At 38.0% G+C, this 22,566-nt stretch overlaps 1 pseudogene; it reads right to left on the reverse strand.

Moving 5' to 3' along the window:
- Positions 1–8,468: 8,468 nt before the first annotated feature.
- LOC110222468 (DNA-directed RNA polymerase III subunit RPC4 pseudogene) lies at positions 8,469–19,163 on the reverse strand (annotated as a pseudogene).
- Between the last annotated feature and the right edge of the window lie 3,403 nt (positions 19,164–22,566).

Genomic DNA, 22,566 nt, shown 5'->3' on the forward strand with positions numbered 1-22,566 from the left:
TAATCACCTCTAATCCTGCGGGGTGGTGCCTCTGGCCTCAGGTCCTTCTTACCGTTTTTTTGAGCTTTGTCCTGGGCTCAATCTCTGTACTCCTCTCCTTCTCCAAGCCATAGCTAGGGCCCCCTGGCACACTATGCTGGAAATGCTCTTGTTCCCTGAGAACCCTCCAGTGGCTATGACCTTCAGTTCTCCCCTCTGGCCTGGAACCAAGATCAAAAACTTAAGTGCCCATAGCCAGCAGCATCCCTGCCCCACTGCTTCTGCACTCACTGGGAGTGTGTGGGTTCCTTCTCTCCCAGCACACCACAATTTGGCAGCACAGCTGGGCCTGGTGTCCCTGGTCAGCAGAGATGCCCTCAATCTTCCCCAGCTCAGACACCGGACTCCCCACACTGTCCAGGAGTTGAAAATGCTTGTGCCTGAGGTTGAGGCTGTATCACCTAAGGGCTTACCACTTGCTGTTTCAGTTGAGCTAGCCTGGAGGTGTCAAATCTCTATCCTAAAATCTTTCTTTAGATCTTCTCCGGCTGTCCCAGGAGGACCACTGCTCTGCTCCAATTCTTGTTAATTTTTGCTGCTCTACATTCACCCTGAGGCACTAATTTTTCTTGTTTGTGGAGGAAATCTGGAGAGCTTGGAATTTTCTGACCTACTCCAACATCTTCCCAGAATCATCTCCGAGAGCTTCCCTTCTTAGAACAATTTTATTAACTAACTCACCAATCAATCAACATTTATAAAGCACCCACTATGTGACAGGCACTGTGCTAAGTTCTGGGTATACCAAAAGAGGCAAAAACTATTCCCTGCCCTCAAGAAGCTTACAATCTAATTGGAGAGACAACATGCAAACAAATATATAAAAAGTAAGCTACATACAGGATAAATAGGAGATAATTAACAGAGGGGAGGCACTGGAATTAGGAAGGGCTTCTTAGCTTTTCTCTGAACTTTTTGAAATATTCATTCTTAAAATCTAGAGTATTTTCTTGAGTAAAGTAATAGCTCACATTTATATAGTTTTTAAAAAAATGATATGTAATCTTCTCATTTGATTCTAATGATAATTCTATTAAGTTTTAGTGCAAGTGGGGTAGCTAGGCGGTACAGTGGATAGACTGCCGGCCTGGAATCAGGAAGACCTGTGCTCAAATCCAGCCTCAGACACTTACTAGTTGTGTGATCCTGGGCAAGTCACTTAACTTTGCCATGGTTTCCTCATCTGTAAAATGAGCTGGAGAAGGAAATGGCAAACCACTCCAGTATCTTTGCCAAGAAAACCCCAAAAGGGATCATGAACAGTCAGACACAACTGATGACTGAATAACACCACTAAAATGAGTGTTATCACCCCAGTTTATAGATGAAGGAAAAAAAAAGCTGTATGGTCAAGTTATTTGACTAAGGTCACCAGACCAAGACTTCAACTCAGATCTTTTGACTACAAATCCAATTCTAATTTCCATGACAATATTCACCTCTGATGTTTCCTTTTCTGTATATTTTGAACGCTATGATGACATGATCACCTTCTTCCAAAGTTCCCATTTTTCTTACTTCACTAAGCAGTCTTACTTTGTTGATCATAATTAATTCTAGAGTAGTAATTCCCCTTGTCATTCTGTCTTTTGCAAGATAAAATTGTCAATCAAGAATTTATCAGATGCTCTGCTTTTAGTAAAATGAGATTCCCAGGCAAAGTAGAGAGGATCTAAGCCTCCAATGACTGTTGTTATCTTGCCAGTGTGCTAATTTCATCATTTATATTAGGGAAGCATCATCCCAATGCTCCATTGGAAAAGGAGTGCAGCCAAACCAGATTAAAATGTAATTAGGAAATATTTAACAAAATAAATACAAATTCAATAAAACATGAATAGTATTAATGTGTGGTTTCCAAGTCAATATGTGGTCCACAGAGATCTGTTTCTATTTGAGTTTGATGTCATTGGTCTATAGAGTGCTTTCATAACAAAAATGCTTTTATTTTTATCCAAATAATCTCCACCATGACCTTACTTCAAATTTGTGTATTTCCATGTAACTGTATAACATGTTGACATACAATGTTACTTACTCCCTGCTCTTTTGATTAGATGTTTCTTTTATAATACCTAGCTTTTATATAATGCTTTCAATTTTGCAATATACTTTGCAAATATTATCTCATTTTTATCCTTATAATAACCCTGGGAGATATGTGCTATTATTATCCCTGATTTACAGATGAGGAAACTGAGGCAGACAGTGCAAAAGTAACTTGATCAGGCTTATACAAGTAGTCAATGTTTGAGACAGGATTTGAACTATGGCCTTCCTGACTTCAGGATCAGCACTGCGTCCACTGCACCATATCACTGACTTTATTTCTTTTAAACAAAGTATGCTTACCTATTTCCCATGCAACACTCTTAAGTCTACAAACTGGCAATCGGCATTGACACAGAAAGTCTTCTTACTGATGTCCCTACTTTGATGAAACCATAGGTCCAGAGCAAAAAATTAAACCAAACCAAGTTTCAAAGCCCCAAACCAGGACTCATTATTATTATTCCTTATGGTCTCATTTTATTCCCAGTTTTTTTTATATGATAATCTTCTCCACTATTGTTATTTCTATGCCATAGATGTTGTCCTCAAAGTATCTTGTTTGACAGGTTTATCTCAGCAATTTTTTTCTTCCTCTTTCTGTATATTCAGTTTAAAGCCCTATTGATCAAATCATCAAGTGCTTGGTCAGATGCTTTCTTCTCAATCCTCATGAGGCACACCCCTTTTCTTTTCAGGAGCCCATCATTCTGGTATCATAAACCATGATCCAGAAAATTGAATCTTATTTTTTGAAATGATCTATGTAGACAGCTGTTCCCCTCTCGTATCCTTCTCTCTTTTCCAAAGCTTCAATTGGAAGAAAAAATAAAAACACCATCTGTGCCTTCACATACTCAGTTTCCTATCCAGGACTTTCAAGTCAACAGAGATGCATTTTAGATGTCATAGGATCATAGGGTCATATGTCTAGAGTTGATAGGCACCTCAGAGGACATATAATCCAACTCTTTCATGTGCAGATAAGGAAACTGAGGCTCAGAACAATTAAGTCCTGGTCACACAGCAAGTGAAGTGTCTTTTCGTGGTAATCACTAATCAGAAAAAATCTTTTTTTTCTATGCTACTATGTTAAGAAGATGCTTATTTTATTTCTTAAGTTCAGAATAAAATAATAAAAAAAAGAAATGGGTGGCATCCAGCAGCTTTGATAAGTCTTGGCAGTCTTCTCCCCCACCCCCCATCTAGAATATATGTTTTAAAAAGATAGTATAACTCCCAAGTGAACATACCTAAGGTGGCCATATGTAGACAACTTAATAATACAGCAAATAATATTAGCCTTTTCCTCCCATTCTCCCCCTCTCCCTCATAAATATAGGTAGGGGTATGCTGGCCAGCTTGAACTGTCTTGGGAAAATTATTAAATTTTCAAAATTTGCATTTGTACCTCAAAAATTGCCAAACACTACAAAATGGGGCTTGATTTATTGTTTTGTTGATCATCTAAATGTAAGAAAAAGATGGAGAAAATGATCAAGACACTGTAAAACAAATCCAAAAAAATGAAAAGATAGAAAACAATGTGAAATATCTCATTGGAAAAACAACTGACCTGGAAAATAGATCCAGGAGAGATAATTTAAAAATTATTGGACTATCTGAAAGCCATGATAAAAAAAAAAGAGCCTAGACATTATTCTTCAAGAAATTATCAAGGAAAACTGCCCTGATATTCTAGAACCAGAGGGCAAAATAGAAATTGAAAGAATCCACCAATCACCTCCTGAAAGAGATCCTCAAAGGAAAACTCCTAGGAATATTGTTGCCAAATTCCACAGTTCCCAGGTCAAGGAGAAAATATTGCAAGCAGCCAGAAGGAAACAATTCAAGTATTGTGGAAACACAATCAGGATAACACAAGATTTAGCAGATTCTACATTAAGGGACCGGAGGACATGGAATACAATATCCCGGAGGGCAAAGGAGATAGGATTACAACCAAAAATCACCTACCCAGCAAAACTGAGTATAATCTTTCAGGGTAAAAAAGTGGTTATTCAGTGAAATAGGGGACTTTCAAGCATTCTGATGAAAAGATCAGAGCTGAATAGAAAATTTGGCTTTCAAATACAAGACTCAAGTGAAACATGAAGAGGTAAACAGTAAAGAGAAATCATAAGAAGACTTATTAAGGTTGGACTGTTTACATTCCTGCATGGAAAGATATTTGTAACTCATAAGACCTTTGTCAGTATTAGGGTAGTGGGAGGGGAAAATTGTATGTATGTATATATCAATAGATAGATAGGTAGATAGATAGATAGATCGATAGATAGATAGAGGGCACAGGGTGAGTTGAAGATGAAGGAAATATCTGGAAAATAAAGTTAAGGGTGAGAGAGGATTATACGGGGAGAAGGAGAAAGGAAGAGGTAGAACAGGGTAAATTATCTCACCTGAAACAGACAAGAAAAGGCTTTTACAGTGGAGGGGAAATGGGGTAAGGTGAGAGGGAATGAGTGAATCTTATTCTCATAGGATTTGGCTTAAGGAAGGAATAACATACACAACTGGGTAGGGAAATCTATCTTACCCTACAGGAAAACAAGGGGGGAAGGGGACAAGAGAGCAGGGAGATGACAGAGAGGAGGGCAGATTGGGGAAGGGATAATCAGAAGCAAACACTTCTGAGGAGGGACAGGGTCAACAAAGACAATAGAATACACGGGGGAGGTATAGGATGAAGGGAAATATACTTAGTTTTTCACAACATGACTACCATGGAAGTATTTTGCATGACTACACATGTATAATCTGTGTCAAGTTGCTTGCCTTTTCAATGAGGGTGGGTGGGGAGGGAGGAAGGGAGAAAATTTGTAACCCAAAGTTTTAAAAACATATGTTTTAAAAAAATGAAAAAAGATGGAGAAAATGTTAATGATGCATAATAAACTTAAAACCATGCCATGCATACTTTTTTTTTGGATAGCTTGTTGAACATTTACCACATATCCTTAATATGCGGCTTCCCCCTACATTCTCCCTAACAAGCTAGGAAGAGTTATGGTGCCACACATAATGACAAATCCCTTCTGGTACTTGTAACAGGTTTCTCCAAATCTGCAATATCTATAAATTCTCTCTACTCTTCTATGGAGAAGAGGATAGTGTTTCTTCCAATATGTTCAGATTTCCCCTTTGTAAGAAGAGGAACCTCATGCAGAACCACTGAACCACGGAATGTGAGAGTTGGAAGAGACCCCAAGCGTCTATCTATTCCAATCTATTTATGAAACGAATCTCCACTCTAACTTACCAGATCCAATCCACTGCCACACAAGTTGGGCCATTCCATTTTCGGATGGCCCTGATCCTCACGAAGTTGTTTTTTTTCTGGGAACAAACCTAAATTTGCTTCTTTGTAACATCTACCCATTGGTCATCAGTCTTCCCTGAGATCCAAATAGGATAAATCTAATACCTTTTCCAAATGATGGTCTTTCAAACACTCAAAGACAGCTGTCATGTTCCTCCTGAATCTTCTCTTCCCTAGACTAAAGGCTCCCAGGTCCTTACATGTATGTCATGAAATCAAGGCCCTTTCACATCCTTGTTACCCTCCTCTGGATACTCTCTCAGTTATCAATGTCCTTCTTAAACGGTGGTGCCTAGAACCATATGCAATACAAGTATTGTGGAACAATTGCCTCCCTTTTCTGGAAGCTATTTTTCTTTTTATGCAGCTCAAGATGGCATCACATGTCTGCCACTTGGCCGCCATTTGACTGTTAATGGTCATATTGTGATTGAAATCATTAGACTGTAAGCTCCTTGAGAGAAGGAACTGTGTTTCGCCTTGCCTTGGAAGCACTTAGCACAGTGACAGGCATATTGTATTTAATAAATGTTTATTCACTGACTGGTCCACTAAAACTCCTTGGATTTTTTTTAACAAAACAAATGCTATTAAATCATTGCTCATCTTGTACTTTACTTATGAAGTTAATTTTTTGTACCTAATGTGTAGGATTTTACATTGATCCCTTTCCTCTCATTCTCTTCCTAACTATAAAATCTGGTTTCTAACCTCATCATTCAGCTAAAGCTTGCAATGATCTCTTAATTGCAAACCTATTGGCATTTTCTCAGTCTTCATCCTTCTTGACTTCTCTGTAGCCTTTGCTACTATTTATAAACTTTTTGATATTTTCTTCTCTTCAGATGTTTCTTTCTCGATTTTTTGTGACACTACTTTATCTTGCTTCTCATCCTACCTATCTCACTCCTCATCAGTCTCCTTTGTTGGATGCTGGGTGTTCTCAGTCTTCTTTCCTGTGGTCTCTTCTCTTCTACCCCTGTGCTATTTCAGTTAACGATCTCATCAGCTCCTGTGGATTCTACTATTACCTACACTGCTGATTCTCAGATCTACTTATGCAACCCTAACCTCTCTCTTATTCTCCAAATTTGCATCTTCAAATGCCTATTGGACACCTTGAACTGGATGCCCTGTAGACATCTTAATCTTAGGTCCATAAAATAACTCAGTATCTTTTCCCTCAGATCCCTCCCTTATGAACTTGCCCATTACTGTAAAAAGCACTACCACCCTCCCAGTCACCCAGAATTGCAATTCCAATTCATTACCAAGTCCCATTGATTTTCATGAGTAATGTCCCTCACATATATTCCTTTTCTCCTCTTCTATGAAAAGTCTGAGAAGAAGGGTTTCTGGGTAATTAACAGTCAATTTATAAATTAGACTAGCAAATCATAATCAATAATGAGTAAATTGAGGTCATTGGTTTCTCTTGGTAACCAAAGCCCCCGAATGGAGGTCAATGAATGTTTGTATTTAAACATTTGGAAAATTGGGTGTCCCTGAAGGTGAAAATCAACTCTGATTAACAATTAATGAGATAATGAATATTATAATAATACATAGACTTCTTCTAATAAGGGAATGGGGAATGTGACTTTGATCACATCAGCACCTTCCCAGATGTTTCTACTTCTAGCAATATATACAAAGTAACCTAATCTCCTCCCTGTCCTACCCAAGTTGAACAATGTTGGGATTACAGTAAGACTTCCACATAGATAAAATGGTCTGAGTGAGCTGAATTTGGGGGCAAGGTCAGAAATGTCCTTGAGAGACTGGGTTTTGAATGAGAAAGCAAGGATCTTTGAGTACTGTATATAAAATTGGTTATTAATATAATAAGAAAATAGTCATTTTTTCTCATACTGCTGCCATCTCCTCAGTTTATTATCACATGCATGCACTATTACACTAGACTGCTGATTGGTCTCTTTGTCCTAAGGCTCTTCTCAATCCATTATATTTTCTTCTTACCCCCACCTAGGATGTAATCCAGTGACACTGGCCTTGCTATTCCTCCAAGACACTGAATCTCTTGACTTTGGACATTTTCACTGGCTATCCCACATGCCTGGGATTTTCTCCCTCCTTTTTCTACTTTTCTAGCCTCCTTGGCTTTCTTCAAGTCCCAGTTAAGTTGTCACTCTTCAAGAAGCCTTTCCCAAACTCCTTTAATGCTAGTGATTTCATTTTGTTGATTATTTTCAATTTTCCCTCTATCTATCTTGGTGGTCCTTAGTTGTTTTCATATTGTCTATTTAGATTTATCTCCTTGAGATCAGGTATTGTCTTTTTGCCCTTTCTTTGTATCTCTAGTGTTTGTCACAGTGTCTGACTCATTTCAGGTACTGTAGTGTTTGTTGCCTTGACTACTGGCTCCTTTCTTGGATTTTGTATCTTGTCAATGTCTAAATGTTACAATTATTATTCTTCCTTCTTTGTATCTACATTCTATGGTAGGTAACTTGGAAAACATATGCAGGTACTCTTCTTCCTCCATTTTTGTTCAAAGCCCTTTTGGATTACATTTTCAAGACACTTGGCAAATGCACATTTACAGGTCTTTGTTAGGTATACTCCATTTATGGTCTGGAATTTAGTCATCCCTAGATTTTTAAATCTTGGTCCAGAAATATAAATCCCATTCTCAATTACAGCATGTTTAACTATCTGTTTACTTTCTCTCTTTCTTTTTTTCCATTTGGGTCTCCGCTGCCCTTCAGCACATATAGATACAGTCAATACAAAAAGAGGGAGACATAAATATACAGTATAAATAGAGTAGGCACAAGCCCATAAATACAGCAGCAGGCATCTGTATATTATTTCCATTCTCTCCAAAGGCTATCAAGCCATTCGTTACCACTTGGGAAGAAGTCATTGAACCCTTATAAACTCTGGACAGCCAGCCATAATATTTATTGGAGGCAGGAGTTGCTGGTTGGAATTATCTTCTAGATCCCAAAGGAGTTCAGGATTGAAAATCTTTGGGCAACGAGCAAATGGCACCCCTTTCACCCACAATCAGCTGGTTTCACCACTGCCTGTGATCCAAGAGGGATTCAAAATCAGGGAAGCACACCAGCTTGTGTTTCACATGACCCAGCACTGTCAGATCACCTGTTCTGCTGTCTCCAATGGCCGCAGATACCAGCTCCTGCAAAAAGGAGCAGGAAGTACCCCCTGCTACATCAAGAGTCACTTTGCTCAGAAGCAGTTGCACCTTTCCTGAGTTTTGGATCAGCAGTTTTCCTACTTGATCCTCTGTCAGATTACTCAGTGTATATTGGTTCTCTGCCAATTTAGCTTCCCCATCTTTCTCTGGCTTCATGAGCACCATTTGCCCATCTTCTCCTTGAACCTCCATCTTGATGGGTTTGATGTCCTGGGTGGGAGGCTGACCAGGAAACGTGTCAGGAAGCTGCAGGAATAAAAGCTCAGTTCCTTGAGTAAGTCTGCCACAGACACATCTTAAGGAAGTCCGGTCACCTCTGGAATGGGCCTGGAAGGGAAAGCTGCCTTGGTCTCATCCTCATCTTGTTGTTCCTCGTTCACTTTCAGTGCTGGCACATCTACCTCCATGCTCTCTTCCTTGACTCTCCCTAGTCAGGGCTTAACATCAGGTTCTTCACTCTCTTCTTTAAAAAAGCTACCTTGAGTGAGCCAGAGGAAGGTGCACAGGTTTGTTTCATATACCATTCCTGAGCTCTGGGTCATCTATGAAATCATCCTTCTCCAGCATGCCTAGAATTTGTTTAGTTTCCTCATCTGTCTCCCTCCTCTCCTTTTTAATGTTGATAATATGAGATGGGTCAAAGTCCGACACATCCACTATCTTATCCCAGCTGCTTTTCTCCTTCATTTCTGCGGGACCCTGCTCAAAGATGGAGTGGGACTGGATCACTTCTGGATGACCCCTTCCTCCACCATGTCCATCTAGTTATCGATCTCAATCCCTCTCTCATTTCTCTTTCTTGACTGATATTTCTTCCTTTGGCCCTTCCTTGATCTTCCTGCTAATGATATTAGGAGTGAAGGTTTTCTTGTTGATGCCCCCAAGAGTGAGGTCTCTGGAAAGGATAGAAGGGAGGCAGCCGAGGGGGCCGCGGGCCACCACCGAATCAGCCCCCAGGCCCCAGGCAGTGAGGGACAGCTCCCTCCGGTGCGGCCCAGTTCCCCAGCCTAGCTGACCTCTGACATCCTGAGAGTACCTACAATCTAGAGCCACGTGGCTGAGAAACTTGGCCAGAGAGGCACAGCGTTCTCCTCCACCCGTCACGGCCAGACTTGCCCCCGCCACCATCGCTGCAGCTGGCCTGAGAATGGGGCAGAAACACCGCCTTGTGCTGTTTACTTTCCAAATTATTTTTCTTCTTCTTCATCCCTTGCCTTTAAGTGAGAAAATAGTAAGAAAGCATTGTACACCGTTGGTCTTCAGTTCCTGCCCAAAATTTTATAGTCACTCGCAATGATTTTAGGCTCTTTGTGGCAGTGAAATTAGCACTCAGATCACCAGAAGTGGGTAGCTGTCTTCCATTCTAATAAGTTTTGGGAAGTCCTCTGTTATTATTATTATTATTGTTATTATTAGATATATTTTCTGAAGGGGGAGGGGAAGTGCCTGCATTCAACAGTCAGAGTTCCAGGTAACTGAATAATAGCAATAGGAAATATTGGTAGGTATGCTGAAGACAACCAACCTCCCTATTGTTAACAGATTAACAAATGCCTCAGTACCTCTGAGCAGGTAATCACCCAACACCATATTATCCTCTTCTTCCTCTGACACCTACTGGTTGATGAATCATCTAATAGCTTCTGTGCCTCTCTTTATCTCTCTTTGGAAGACAAACAACTTCTTCCTCAGAATATCCAACTTTCACCTTTTCAGGAGAAGACTCAAACCTGTTTTTAGGCTTTTATTGCACAGCTTTACTTTTCCTTCCTGTTCTCCTCTGTATAACAACCCAACATTAGAACAAAGACTAAGTCTCCTTTCCTTCCACATTAGTTCACCCTTTCCCCCATTGTTCCCTTTCTTCTTTTTCTGTTAGAAAGACTTTATTCTTGCTAGTCAATCACCTGGAATATGAGAAGTTTTTCCATTTCCTTCACCTTCTTGTCCATAGGGATATCATCCTATACTTAGAACATAGAAAACAGATGTCACTTGGTTATGGAAGAAATATGAACAATGCAACTTTATTTTTTGGCTAGGCAATGGGGTTAAGTGACTTGCCCAGGGTCACACAGCTAGTAAAAATTATGTGTCTGAGGCCAGATTTGAACTCAGGTCCTCCTGAATCCAAGGCCAGTGTTCTATCCACTGTGCCACCTAGCTGCCCCCAACATTGCAGCTTTATACGTTACTACATAATTTTCCCTATTCAAAATATTTTGTATTTTCAACCTTAGCTTGTTTTTGTTTTCTAACTACTTGTGAGTGTTTATGCATCAACCCTACATACTTAGTCAAAACTTTTACAGCTAACCTCAATATTTTGACTGCCTCACTCAACTTCCTTTCCTTAAACTCAACAAATACTCTTCCATATCCACCTTTCATTTGGTCTTTCACCAATCTCCTATTTGGTCCAGCAATATGTCCTACCCACAAATGCACTCTATCAGTTTGCTTTACCCTCTAATTGTTCCCCTCACTTGGCCTTGTCTTATCTTTATCCTTATTTATTTTATTTTTCTTCAGGTTATACTCCCTAATTCTCTTTGATCCTCTTTAGTCTTCCTTAATCCTATTATAGCCTCCTCAATTGTCCTTGATTCTTCTCTTTTTTTCAACCTGGAAGTAAATATTTGTTAATATTATTTGCATGGATAAAATATCAGTGCTTGATGTTGAAGCATTACACAGTGCCAAGAACTTTGGTGGCTGGAACTTTATTTATTTAGCAGTCTGTATAAAATTTTTATCATTGCTGTTATATTTATTTTTTCTTCTGTTCTTCACATTTCTAAGATTAGAGTAGAGTTTCTACTGTAAGTAAAAGGTCTGGGGGATGATCTCATTCAAAATTTCTGCAATTTCCCAAAAACTTTGCCACATTTCCCTTCCCTAAGTTCAACTTCTTACATACTTCACTAGTCTAACCTCTTCCCAGTCACCAACATGTTTTCCTTCTCTTTCTTATTCAGATCATGTCCTTTTCTCTTCTCCTTCACCTTCTTTCAAAGAAGCCAGAAATAGAATTCCATACCTTTTGTATAGTACTAGTTTCTTGCTTCTTTGAATTAGATACTTGCCTACTATTTGAGACTGATTTAAATTCTCCTCACAAACCCAGAATATTTGTGTAGTAACCCCTGCAAGTGCAAATCACCAATACCCACTCACATTCATAGGCCAGATTCCCAGAGCATGGCTACTTCTCTCCTCAAAGCCGTAGAAGTAAGCCCAAAGGGGCAAGGTTTCTATCAGTATGCTCATGATCCCCCACCAACCTACTCCCTAGTAATCATTAGTAAATTTAATTCGCTTTTATAAAAGGATATTTATTAAACAGTTATAAGGAGGGCAATTGTTGTAGAAATATCCCCCCAGTCTGGGAATATACTTTCTGATGATACATCCAGGGTCACCATGGAGAATGAGCTCAAACTTAGAAAGCATTCATAGCCAGAGGATAAATTCACAGATGCTGACTAATATAAATTATTTTTCTCCCTTCATAGAATCATGACTTTCTCATCAGATGCAGCTCTCTGCTATTTCCTGTGGGATTTTAGAGCTACCTTTCCTCCTTATGGAGACAGTGCAGGTGTGGGAACATTGCTATTGGATCCTGAGGTACTGCTACTGTCACTGATAGGAACTCTAGATTTTCCGATCTTTGAAAGTTCACAGGGGTAGCTAGGTGGCAGAGTGGATAGAGTACCGGCCCTGAAGTCAGGAGGACCTGAGTTCAAATCCGGCCTCAGACCAAACACTTGATACTTACTAGCTGGGTGACCCTGGGTAAATCACTTCACCCCAATTGCCAAAAAAAAAAAGGAAAAAAGAAAGAAAGTTCACAAGGTCATCAATGATCAATGGATGGGATTAAGGGAAGAGAGAGAAAAAACTACACCTCTTCCTCTGCCCCCACCAAGGACAACCCATAGGTGTATTCTACTATCACTCAATTGGACTTTTGTTGGAATATCTAATTCTGAAATGATTTGCTGTGTTATAGTAGGAACAAAGGTGTGTCTGATTCAGCCACACACAAGATGTTTCTTTTGTGGCATCATTTGTTTTCATCCAATAACTCCAATCTCCTATGCTCTTTTTTCACATAATTTACTTTTGATTTATTGATTCAATCAAGATGTCTCAGCCTTGTTATTTTTATTTTTAAATTAACTAGTTTATTTATTTTTACTTTTCAACATTCACTTCCATAAGGTTTTGAGTTCTAAATTTTCTTCCCCTCCATCCCCTCCTACCTTCCCAAGATGGTGTATAATCTGATATAGGCTATACATATACAATTATAATTAAACATTAAACATATTTTCACATTAGTAATGTTGTAAAGAAGAATTAGAATCAATGGGAGGAACCACATGGAAGAAACAAACAAACAAACAAACAAAAAAGAGAGAGCAAATAGTATGCTTTAATGTGCATTCAGACTCCATAGTTCTTTTTCTGGATGTGGATGGGATTTTCCATCATGGGTCTTTTGCAGTTGTCCTAGAATGTTGCGTTGCTGAGAAAAACAAAGTCTATCAAAGTTAGTCATTGCACAATGTGGCTGTTACTGTGTACAATGTTATCCTGGTTCTGCTCACTTCACTCAGAAGCAGTTCATGTAAGTCTTTCCAGGTTTTTCTGAAGTCTTCCTGCTCATCATTTCTTATGGCACAATCGTATTCCATTACATTCATATACCACAACTTGTTCAATCATTCCCCAATTGATAGAGATCCCCTCAATTTCTAATTCTTCGGCACCACAAAAAGAGCTGCTATAAATATTTTTCTACATGTGGGTCCTTTCCCCATTTTTATGATGTCTTTGGGATACAGACCTAGAAGTGGTATTGCTGGGTCAAAGGATGTGTACAATTGTATAGCCCTTTGGGCACAGTTCCAAATTGCTCTCCAGAATGGTTGGATAAGTTCACAACTCCACCAGCAATGCATTATTGTTTCAATTTTTCCACATCTTCTCCAAAATTATCATTTTCCTGTTTTGTCATGTTAGCCAATCTGATACACTTGATGTGATATCTCAGAGTTGTTTTGATTTGCATTTCTCTAATCAGTAGTGATTTAGAGCATTTTTTCATATGACTATAGCGATCTTTAATTCTTTAAAACATTTTTTTTTCATATAACTATAGGTAGCTTTAATTTCGTCATCTGAAAACTGCTCAATTGGAGAATGACTTGTATGCTAACACATTTGACCCAATTCTCTATATATTTTAGAAATGAGGCCTTTATCAGAGACACTGGTTGTAAAGATTGTTTCTCAGCTTTCTACTTCCCTTCTAATCTTGGTTGCATTGGCTTGTTAGTGCAAAAACTTTTCAATTTAATGTAATCAAAATCATCCATTTTCATTTCATGATTTTCTCTGTATATTGTTTGGTCATACATCTTTTGTCCTCCATGAATATGACAGGTAAACTATCCCTTGCTCTCCCAGTTTGCTTATAGTATCAGTCTTTATATACAAATTACATACCCATTTTAACTTTATCTCGGTATACAATGCAAGATGTTGGTCTATGCCTAGTTTCTGCCATACTATTTTCCAGTTTTCCCAACAGTTTTTGTCAAATAGTGAGTTCCTACCCCAGAAGCTGGAGTCTCTGGGTTTATCAAGGAATAGATTACTATAGTCATTGATTACTGTGTCTTGTGTATCTAATCTATTCCACTGATTCACCACTCTATTTCTTTGTCAGTACCAAGTAATTTTGATTATTGCTGCTTTATAATACAATTTTACATCTGGTATGGCTAGGCCACCTTCCCTTACATTTCTTTTCACTAATTCCCTTAATATTCTGAACATTTTGTTTTTCCAGATGAATTTTTAAATAATTTTTTCTAGCTCTATAAAATAATTTTTTGCTAGTTTGATTGGTATGGCACTGAATAAGTAACTTAATTTAGGTAGAATTGTCATTTTTTATTATATTAGATTCTCTAGGATTCTCTAAGTATACCATCATATCATCTGCAGTGATAGTTTTGCTTCTTCTTTGCCTATTCTAATACTTTCAATTTCTGTTTCTTTCCTTATAGCTAAAGCTAACTTTTTTAGTACAATATTTGAATAACAGTGGTGTTTCACCCCTTGTTTCACCCCTGATCTTATTGGAAATACTTCTAGTTTATCTTAGCTTATCATCCTTGAAAGGAAGATTCCATTTATTCCTATGCTCTCCAGTATTTTTAATAGGAATGGGTGTTTTATTTTGTCAAATGCTTTTTCTGCATCTATTAAGATAATCATATGACTTCTGTTAGTTTTGTTGTTGATATGGTCAATTATGCTGATAGTTTTCCTAATATTGAACCAGCCCTGCATTCCTGGTATAAATCCCACCTTGTCATAGTGTATTATCCTCATGATAAGTTGTTGTAATCTCTTGAGTAATATTTTATTTAAAATTTTTGCATCAATATTTGTTAGGGAAATTAGTCTATACTTTTCTTTCTCTGTCTGTCTCTTCCCATTTTAGGAATCAGCACCATATTTGTATCACAAAAAGAATTTGCTAAGACTCCTTCTTCACCTGTTTTCCTAAATGTTTTATGTAGTTTTGGAATTAATTTTTCTTTAAACGTTTAGTAGAATTCACTTTTAAATCCATTTAGCCCTGGAGATATTTTCTTAGGGAGTTCATTGATGGCCTGTTCAATTTCTTTTTCAGAAATTGGGTTATTTAAGTATTTTATTTCATCTTCTGTTAATCAGGGCAATTTATATTTTTGCAAATATTTATCCATTTCACTAAGATTGTCAAATTTATTGGTGAGGTGTTGGGCAACATAGCTCTTAATTATTGTTTTAATTTCCTCCTGATTGGTGGTAAATTCATACTTTTTATTTTTGATACTAGTAATTTGGTTTTCTTCCCTTTTTAAAATCAAATTAACCTAAAGTTTATCTATTTTATTGTTTTTTTCCCATAAAACCAACCAGTTCTTAGTTTTGTATATTAGTTTAGCAGTTTTCTTAATTTTAATTTCATTAATCTTTCCTTTGGTTTTCAGAATTTCTAATTTGGTACTTAATTGGGTGCTGGGAGCACCTGCGTCCCCGGCTGTGGTCTGATGCCGGCAGAGTGTGAAGAGAGAAAGAATCACGGGCCAGGTGACAGCAGTGAAGAACAAACTCTGTTTATTGATCTGAGGGCTCAGGCTTATATAGTACTGGATCAAGCAATAGTAACATTATTATTCATGAAAAGTACAAATCTAATTAAGTGATTTTCTTACTTCCTTGTACCTTGTCTGTTATATTCTTTCCTGCGTCCTGTCCTGTACCCCATCCATTTCCTCCATTCCTGCATCCTGTTCTCAAGAGACGGACCAGGGGGGTGGTGAGCCGACATCCTGAGTTTCACAGCTGTCAGGCTTAGTACAATCAACAGGTAAGACCTGGGCTGGCCTGAGTCCTCCAACTCCCCAAAGCTGACCCTCTACAATTGGGAATATTTGATTTGCTCTTTTTCTAGCTTTTTTAGTTGCATACCCAATTCATTGATCTCCTTTCTCTATTTTATTCATGTAAGCATTTAGAGATATAAAATTTCCCCTAAGAACTGCTTTCTCTGCATCCTATAACTTTTTTGTATGGTGTCTCATTACTGTCATTCTCTTGGATGAAGTTAATGATTGTTTCTTTGATTTGTTGTTTGACCCACTCATTCTTTAGGATTAGAGTATTTAGCTTCCAATTAGTTTTTAGTCTATTTTTCCATGACCCTTTATTACATGTAATTTTTTATTGCATCATGATCTGAAAAGGATGCATTTAATATTTCTGCTTTTCTGCATTGGATTTTGAGGGTTTTATGCCCTAAGATATGCTCAATTTTTGTGTAGGTGCCATGAACCACTAAGAAAAAGATATATTCCTTTCTATTCCCATTCAATTTTCTCCAGAGGTCTACCATATCTAACTTTTCTAAAATTCTATTTATCTCCTTAACTTCTTTCTTGTTTATTTTGTGCATAGATTTATCTAGTTCTGATGGGAAGGTTGAAGTTCCCCCACTAGTATAGTTTTGATGTCTGTTTCTTCCTGAACTTCTCCTCTAAGAATCTGGATGCTATACACTTGGTACATATATGTTTGGTAATGATATTACTTCATTGTCTGTGGTACCTTTCAGCAGGATGTAATTTCCTTCCTTATCTCTTTTAATTAGATTAATTTTTGCTTTTGCTTTGTCTAAGATCAGGATTGCTACCCCCTGCTTTTTTTTTTAACTTCAGCTGATGCATAATATATTCTACTTCAGGCTTTTACCTTTACTCTGTGTGTATCCCTCTGCTTCAAATGTGTTTCTTGTAAACAAGATATTGTAGGATTATGTTTTTTAATCCACTCTGCTATCCACTACTGTTTTATGGGAGAATTCATCCCATTCACATTCATAGTTATTATTACTAACTGTGCCTTTCTCTCCATCCTATTTCCCCTCCTCATTTATGCTTCTGTCTCTTTTTTCCTTTTCCTTCTTCTCAAGTGTTTTCCTTCTGAACACCGCCTTCCTTAATCTGCCCTTCCTTCTATCAGCCCCTTCTCTTTTCTTCCTTTTTTCCCCTATTTCTTCCCTCCCTTCTATCTACCCCATCCATTTTCTTTCCTCTTACTTCCTATAGATCAAGTTAGATTTGTATACCTAACTGATTATGTTATTCCCTCTTTTAGCTAAATCCAATGAGTGCAACATTAAAACAATGTTTATCTCCCTCCCTTCTTTCCCTCTACTGTAATAGGTCTTTGCACCTTTTCATGTGATGTAATTTACCCTTTTCTCCCTCCTCCTTTCCTCTTCTCCCAGTACATTCCCTTTTCACCATTTAATTAGAATTGTTTATCGTCACATGAAAGTCAATTTATACCCATGCCCTCTGTCTTGGTATATCCCTTCTAAATATCTTAATAAAGACATAGTTCTCAAGAGTTACAGGTATCATCTTCCCATGTAGGGATGTGTAGTTTGCCCTTATTGAATAACATGTTTTTTTTTCTTTCCTGTTTATCTTTTTGTGCTTCTCTTGAGTCTTGTATTTGAAGATTAAATTTTCTGTTGAGTTCTCATCTTTTCATCAGGAAGATTTGGAAATCCTCTATTTCATTGAATATCCATCTCCTCCCCTGAAAGATTATGCTCAGTTTTGCTGGGTAGGTGATTCTTTGTTGTAATCCAAACCCCTTTGCCTTACAGATTATCATATTCCAAGCCCTTTGATCTTTTAATGTAGAAACTGCAAGGTCCTGCATAATCTTGACTGTGATTCACAATATTTAAATTGTTTCTTTCTGGCTGCTTGCAGTAATTTCTCCTTGACCTGATAATTCTGGAGTTTGACTACAATATTTCTTGGCATTTTCATTTTGGGATTCTTTCAGGAGGTGATAGGTGGATTGTTTCAATAACTCTTTTATCCTGTGATTCTAGGATCTTAAGGCAGTTTTCCTTGATAATTTCTTGAAAGATGCTATCGAGGCTCTTTTTTTGATCATGGCTTTCAGGTAGTCCAACAAAATTTTTAATTATCTCTCCTGGATCCATTTTCTAGGTCAGTTGTTTTTCCAATGAAGTATTTTATGTTTGCCTCTATTTTTTTTTCATTCTTTTGATATTGTTTGACTGATTCTTGATGTCTCATAAAGTCATTAGCTTCCACTTGCCCAATTTTAATTTTTAGCGAATTGTTTTCTTCAGTTAGCTTTTGTACCTCCTTTTCCATTTGTTCAGTTCTGCTTTTTAAGGAGTTCTTCTCTTCAGTGAGTTTTTGTGGCTTTTTTTCCATTTGGCCAATTCTACTTTTTAAGGAGTAGTTTTCTTCAGTGTGCTCCCCCCCCCATTTTGCTAATTATAAGTTTTAAGTAATTGTTTTCTAAAGTCAAATTTTGTCCTTCCTTTTCCAAGCTGTTGACTCTCTCTTGCATACCTCTCATTTCTTTTTCTAATTTTTCTTCTACCTCTTTTATTTGACTTTTAAAATCCTTATTGAGCTTTTTCAAGAAAGGTTTTTGGTATTGAGACAAGTTCATATTCTCCTTTTAGGTTTTAGATATTGGTATATTGACAATGTTGTCCTCTTCTGAATTTGTGTTTTGATCTTCCCTGTCCCCATAGGAAGCATCTATGGTCAATGTCTGTTTCTGCTTTTTGCTCATGATTGCCTATTTCCTGGCTCCAGCTCTTCTGCTGGAACACAGGGGGCATTGTCCTAAGTTTCTTGTGCTGGGGGCCAAGAGCCTGGTCACTGGCTTTGTGTGCTGGAGCTTCAGTTGCTGGTAGCTGGAGAATGTAGGGGGTCAGTTTACCTGGTTCTGAGCTGGGGTCCTAGATATGGTGGCTGGCATGTGCCTAGGCCAGGTGGGGTTTTTCTGCATTTCCCTGGGGCTACCCTGAAGCTCTTAGATTGTGGGTGGGGGTCTGGCCCCTGGAGGATACCTGCTCACCTGAGCTGCACTGAAGCACTGGGATGTTTGGCTGCTGGAGATTGCCTGACTGCAGGTGCACATGGTGGCTCTCTGATCTGGAGTCTACTGATTGCCCTGCCTGTGCAAAGGTATGTAGCAGGGTCCTGGTGATGGCACTTGATTATTCCACCACCCTGGGGCTTACGATCTCCCACTGGTTTGCTGAGGTGGAGCTTGCCACTAGCTTGCTGGGATGCCTCCCATCCTGTACTGCTCCCCTTCCCCCATAGCAAGAGGGACCTTTCCTCTCAATTCTTCAAGCTCCCTGGGCTAAAAGATTGCTGCACCCCATCTTTCTTCTGGCTCCACCGTTCCAGGATTTTTCCAGGGGTGATATTTTGTGGATTTTTAGAAGTCAGTAAGGGAGACTGAGAGCAACTTACTGCTTATGCTGCCATCTCGGCTCCTGGAAATCGCCTTTTTAAATTTCTATAGTGGAGGGGGAAACCCCCATTCTTACATTTATTTTCCTGGTTTTGTTCAAAAGTTATTCCTTCCATTCTATTTATGAACTCATCATGTTCCATATTAAATTAAATAATATTCAGGTTTTCATTTTCATCAGGAAGATAAGTTTTTTTGTTGTTTTGGGTTTTTTTTAGGACACATATTGGATGAATGCCTCTAGCAGGAAAACAAACAAGGCATGAATGAAGCATTTATTTAGCACATACTATGTGCAAGGCACTATACTCAATGCTGGGGATACAAACAGAAGACAAAAACAATCTTTGCTCTAGGAGCTTATATTCTAATGTAGGAGACAACACATATGGAAGGTTTCAGTTCTAAGTCTTGAAAGTCTTGAAAGTCATGAAAAACCCTGATGTCTTTAGGGTGCAGTGGCAAAGTAAATAGTAATAATGGCTCTTCTTTCATGTCATTTCCACTGATAAAATTACATCAGTGCTTGAGATTGAACCATTTGACAATGCCAAGAACTTTGGTGACTGAAACTTTATTTAACATTCTATATTGAGTTTTTAATGTTGCTATTATATTTATTTTTTCTTCTGACCTTCACATTTCTTAGACTGGAGTAGAGCTTCTATGGAGATTCACAGGTGTTTGGAACTGTCAGGGACCTCAAAGAAGGTTTCATGACAGAGATGGAGGCCTTGAAGACTTTGTAATTTAAATGTGAAAGAGAAAGGGCATTCTAGATGGATAACCTGGTAGGCCACTGGAACAATTCCACTTGGTTACTTCACTGGATCTCAAATAAAATGATAATACTGTGTAGTTCACTCGTTAAAACTCCACCTGAGAAGCACAGGTTCAGCAAAAAATGTATGTTTCTCATGTCAGATTACAATCCTACTGGGCTCCTTGATTCACATAGGGTTCTGGAAAGGCTGTTTTTTGTTTGTTTCTTTTTTGTTTGTTTTGTGATTGAGCTTAACAATGTATTTATCTTTTTTTGGTGGCTTTTTAAAAAATTAATTCATTTATTTTTAGTTTTCAACATTCACTTCTACAAGATTTCGAGTTCCAAATTTTCTCCCCATCTCATCCCCCCCTCCACCCCAAGACAGCATACATTCTAAATACCCCTTCCCCCAATCTGCCCTCCCTTCTATCACCCACCCCCCTTCTCTTATTCCCTTCTCTTTCTATTTTCCTGTAGGGCAGGATAGATTTCTATATCCCATTGCCTGTATATCTTATTTCCTAGTTACATGTAAAAATGATTTTTAACATTTGTTTTTAAAACTTTGGGTTCCAAATTCTCTCCCTTCCTCCTTCCCCACCCACCCTCATTGAGAAGGCAAACAACTTGATACAGGTTAAACATGTGTAGCCATGCAAAACACTTCCATAATAGTCATGTTGTAAAAAACTAACTATATTTCCCTTCATCCTATCCTATTCCCCGTTTATTCTATTCTATCCTTTTACCCTCTCTCCCTCCTCTAAAGTGTTTGTTTCTGATTACCTCTCCCTCAATCTGCCCTTCCTTCTATCATCCTTCCCTCTCTTAAACCCATTCCCCCCTATTTTCTTGTAGGGTAAGATAGATTTCCATGCCCAATTGAGTGTGTATGTTATTCCCTCCTTAAGCCAAATCCGATGACAGTAAGATCCACTCATTCCCTCTCACCTTCACCCACTTCCCCTCCACTGTAAAAGCTTCTTCTTGTGTGTTTTATGTGAGATAATTTACCCCATTCTACCTCTCCCTTTCTTTTTCTCCCAGTATAATCCTCTCTCACCCATAAATTTTATTTTTTAGATATCATCCCTTTATCTTCAACTTACCCTGGACCCTCTGTGTGTGTGTGTGTGTCACACACACACACATATATATATATACATATATGCACATACACATATATACACACACACACATACACATATGTATGTATGTATATTTTCCCCCTCCAATTACCCTAATACTGAGAAAGGTGTCGCAAGTTACAAATATCATCTTTCCATGTAAGAATGCAAATAGTTCAACTTTAATAATTCCTTTATGATTTCTCTTTCCTGTTTACTTCTTCATGCTTCTCTTGAGTTTTGTGTATGAAAGTCAAATTTTCTACTCAGCTCTGGTCTTGTCATCAACAATACTTGAAAGTCCTCTGTTTCATTGAATGCCCATTTCCCCCCCTGAATAATTATACGCAATTTTTCTGGGTGGGTGATTCTTGGTTGTAATCCTAGATCCTTTGACCTCTGGAATATCATATTCCAAACCCTCCTGTCCCTTAATGGAGAAGCTGCTAAATCTTGTGTTATCCTGATTGTGTTTCCACAATACTTGACTTTTTTTCTTTCTGGCTACTTGCAATATTTTCTCCTTGACCTGGGAACTCTGAATTTGGCTATAATTTTCCTAGGAGTTTTCAATTTGGGATCTCTTTTAGGAGGTGATCAGTGGATTCTTTCATTTTCTATTTTACTCTCTGATTCTAGCATATTGGGGTAGTTTTCCTTGATGATTTCTTGAAAGATGATGTCTAGGCTCTTTTTTTGATCATGGCTTTCAGGTAGTCCAATAATTTTAAAATTATCTCTCCTGGATCTATTTTCCAGGTCATTTATTTTTCCAATGAGATATTTCACAATGTCTTCTATTTTTTTGTTCTTTTGATTTTGTTTTATACTTTTCTCATAAAGTCATTAGCTTCAATTTGCTTTGTTCTAATTTTTAAGGAATTATTTTCTTCTGTGAGCTTTTGGACTTCCTTTTCCATTTGACCATTTCTGCTTTTTAAGACATTCTTCTCCTCATTGGCTTTTTGGACTTCTTTTGCCATTTGGATTAGTCTATTTTTTAAAGTGTTATTTTCTTCAGTTTTTTTTTGGGGGGGATCCTTCAGCAAGATGTTGACTTGTTTTTCATGATTTTCTTGCATTACTCCCATTTCTCTTCCCAATTTTTCCTCTACTTCTCTTTTGCTTCTCAAAATCTTTTTGAGCTCTTCCATGGCCTGGGACTAAT

Source organism: Phascolarctos cinereus, unplaced genomic scaffold (genome assembly GCF_003287225.1).
Source record: "Phascolarctos cinereus isolate Bilbo 61053 unplaced genomic scaffold, phaCin_HiC Scaffold_726;HRSCAF=1367, whole genome shotgun sequence".
NCBI lineage: Eukaryota > Metazoa > Chordata > Mammalia > Diprotodontia > Phascolarctidae > Phascolarctos > Phascolarctos cinereus.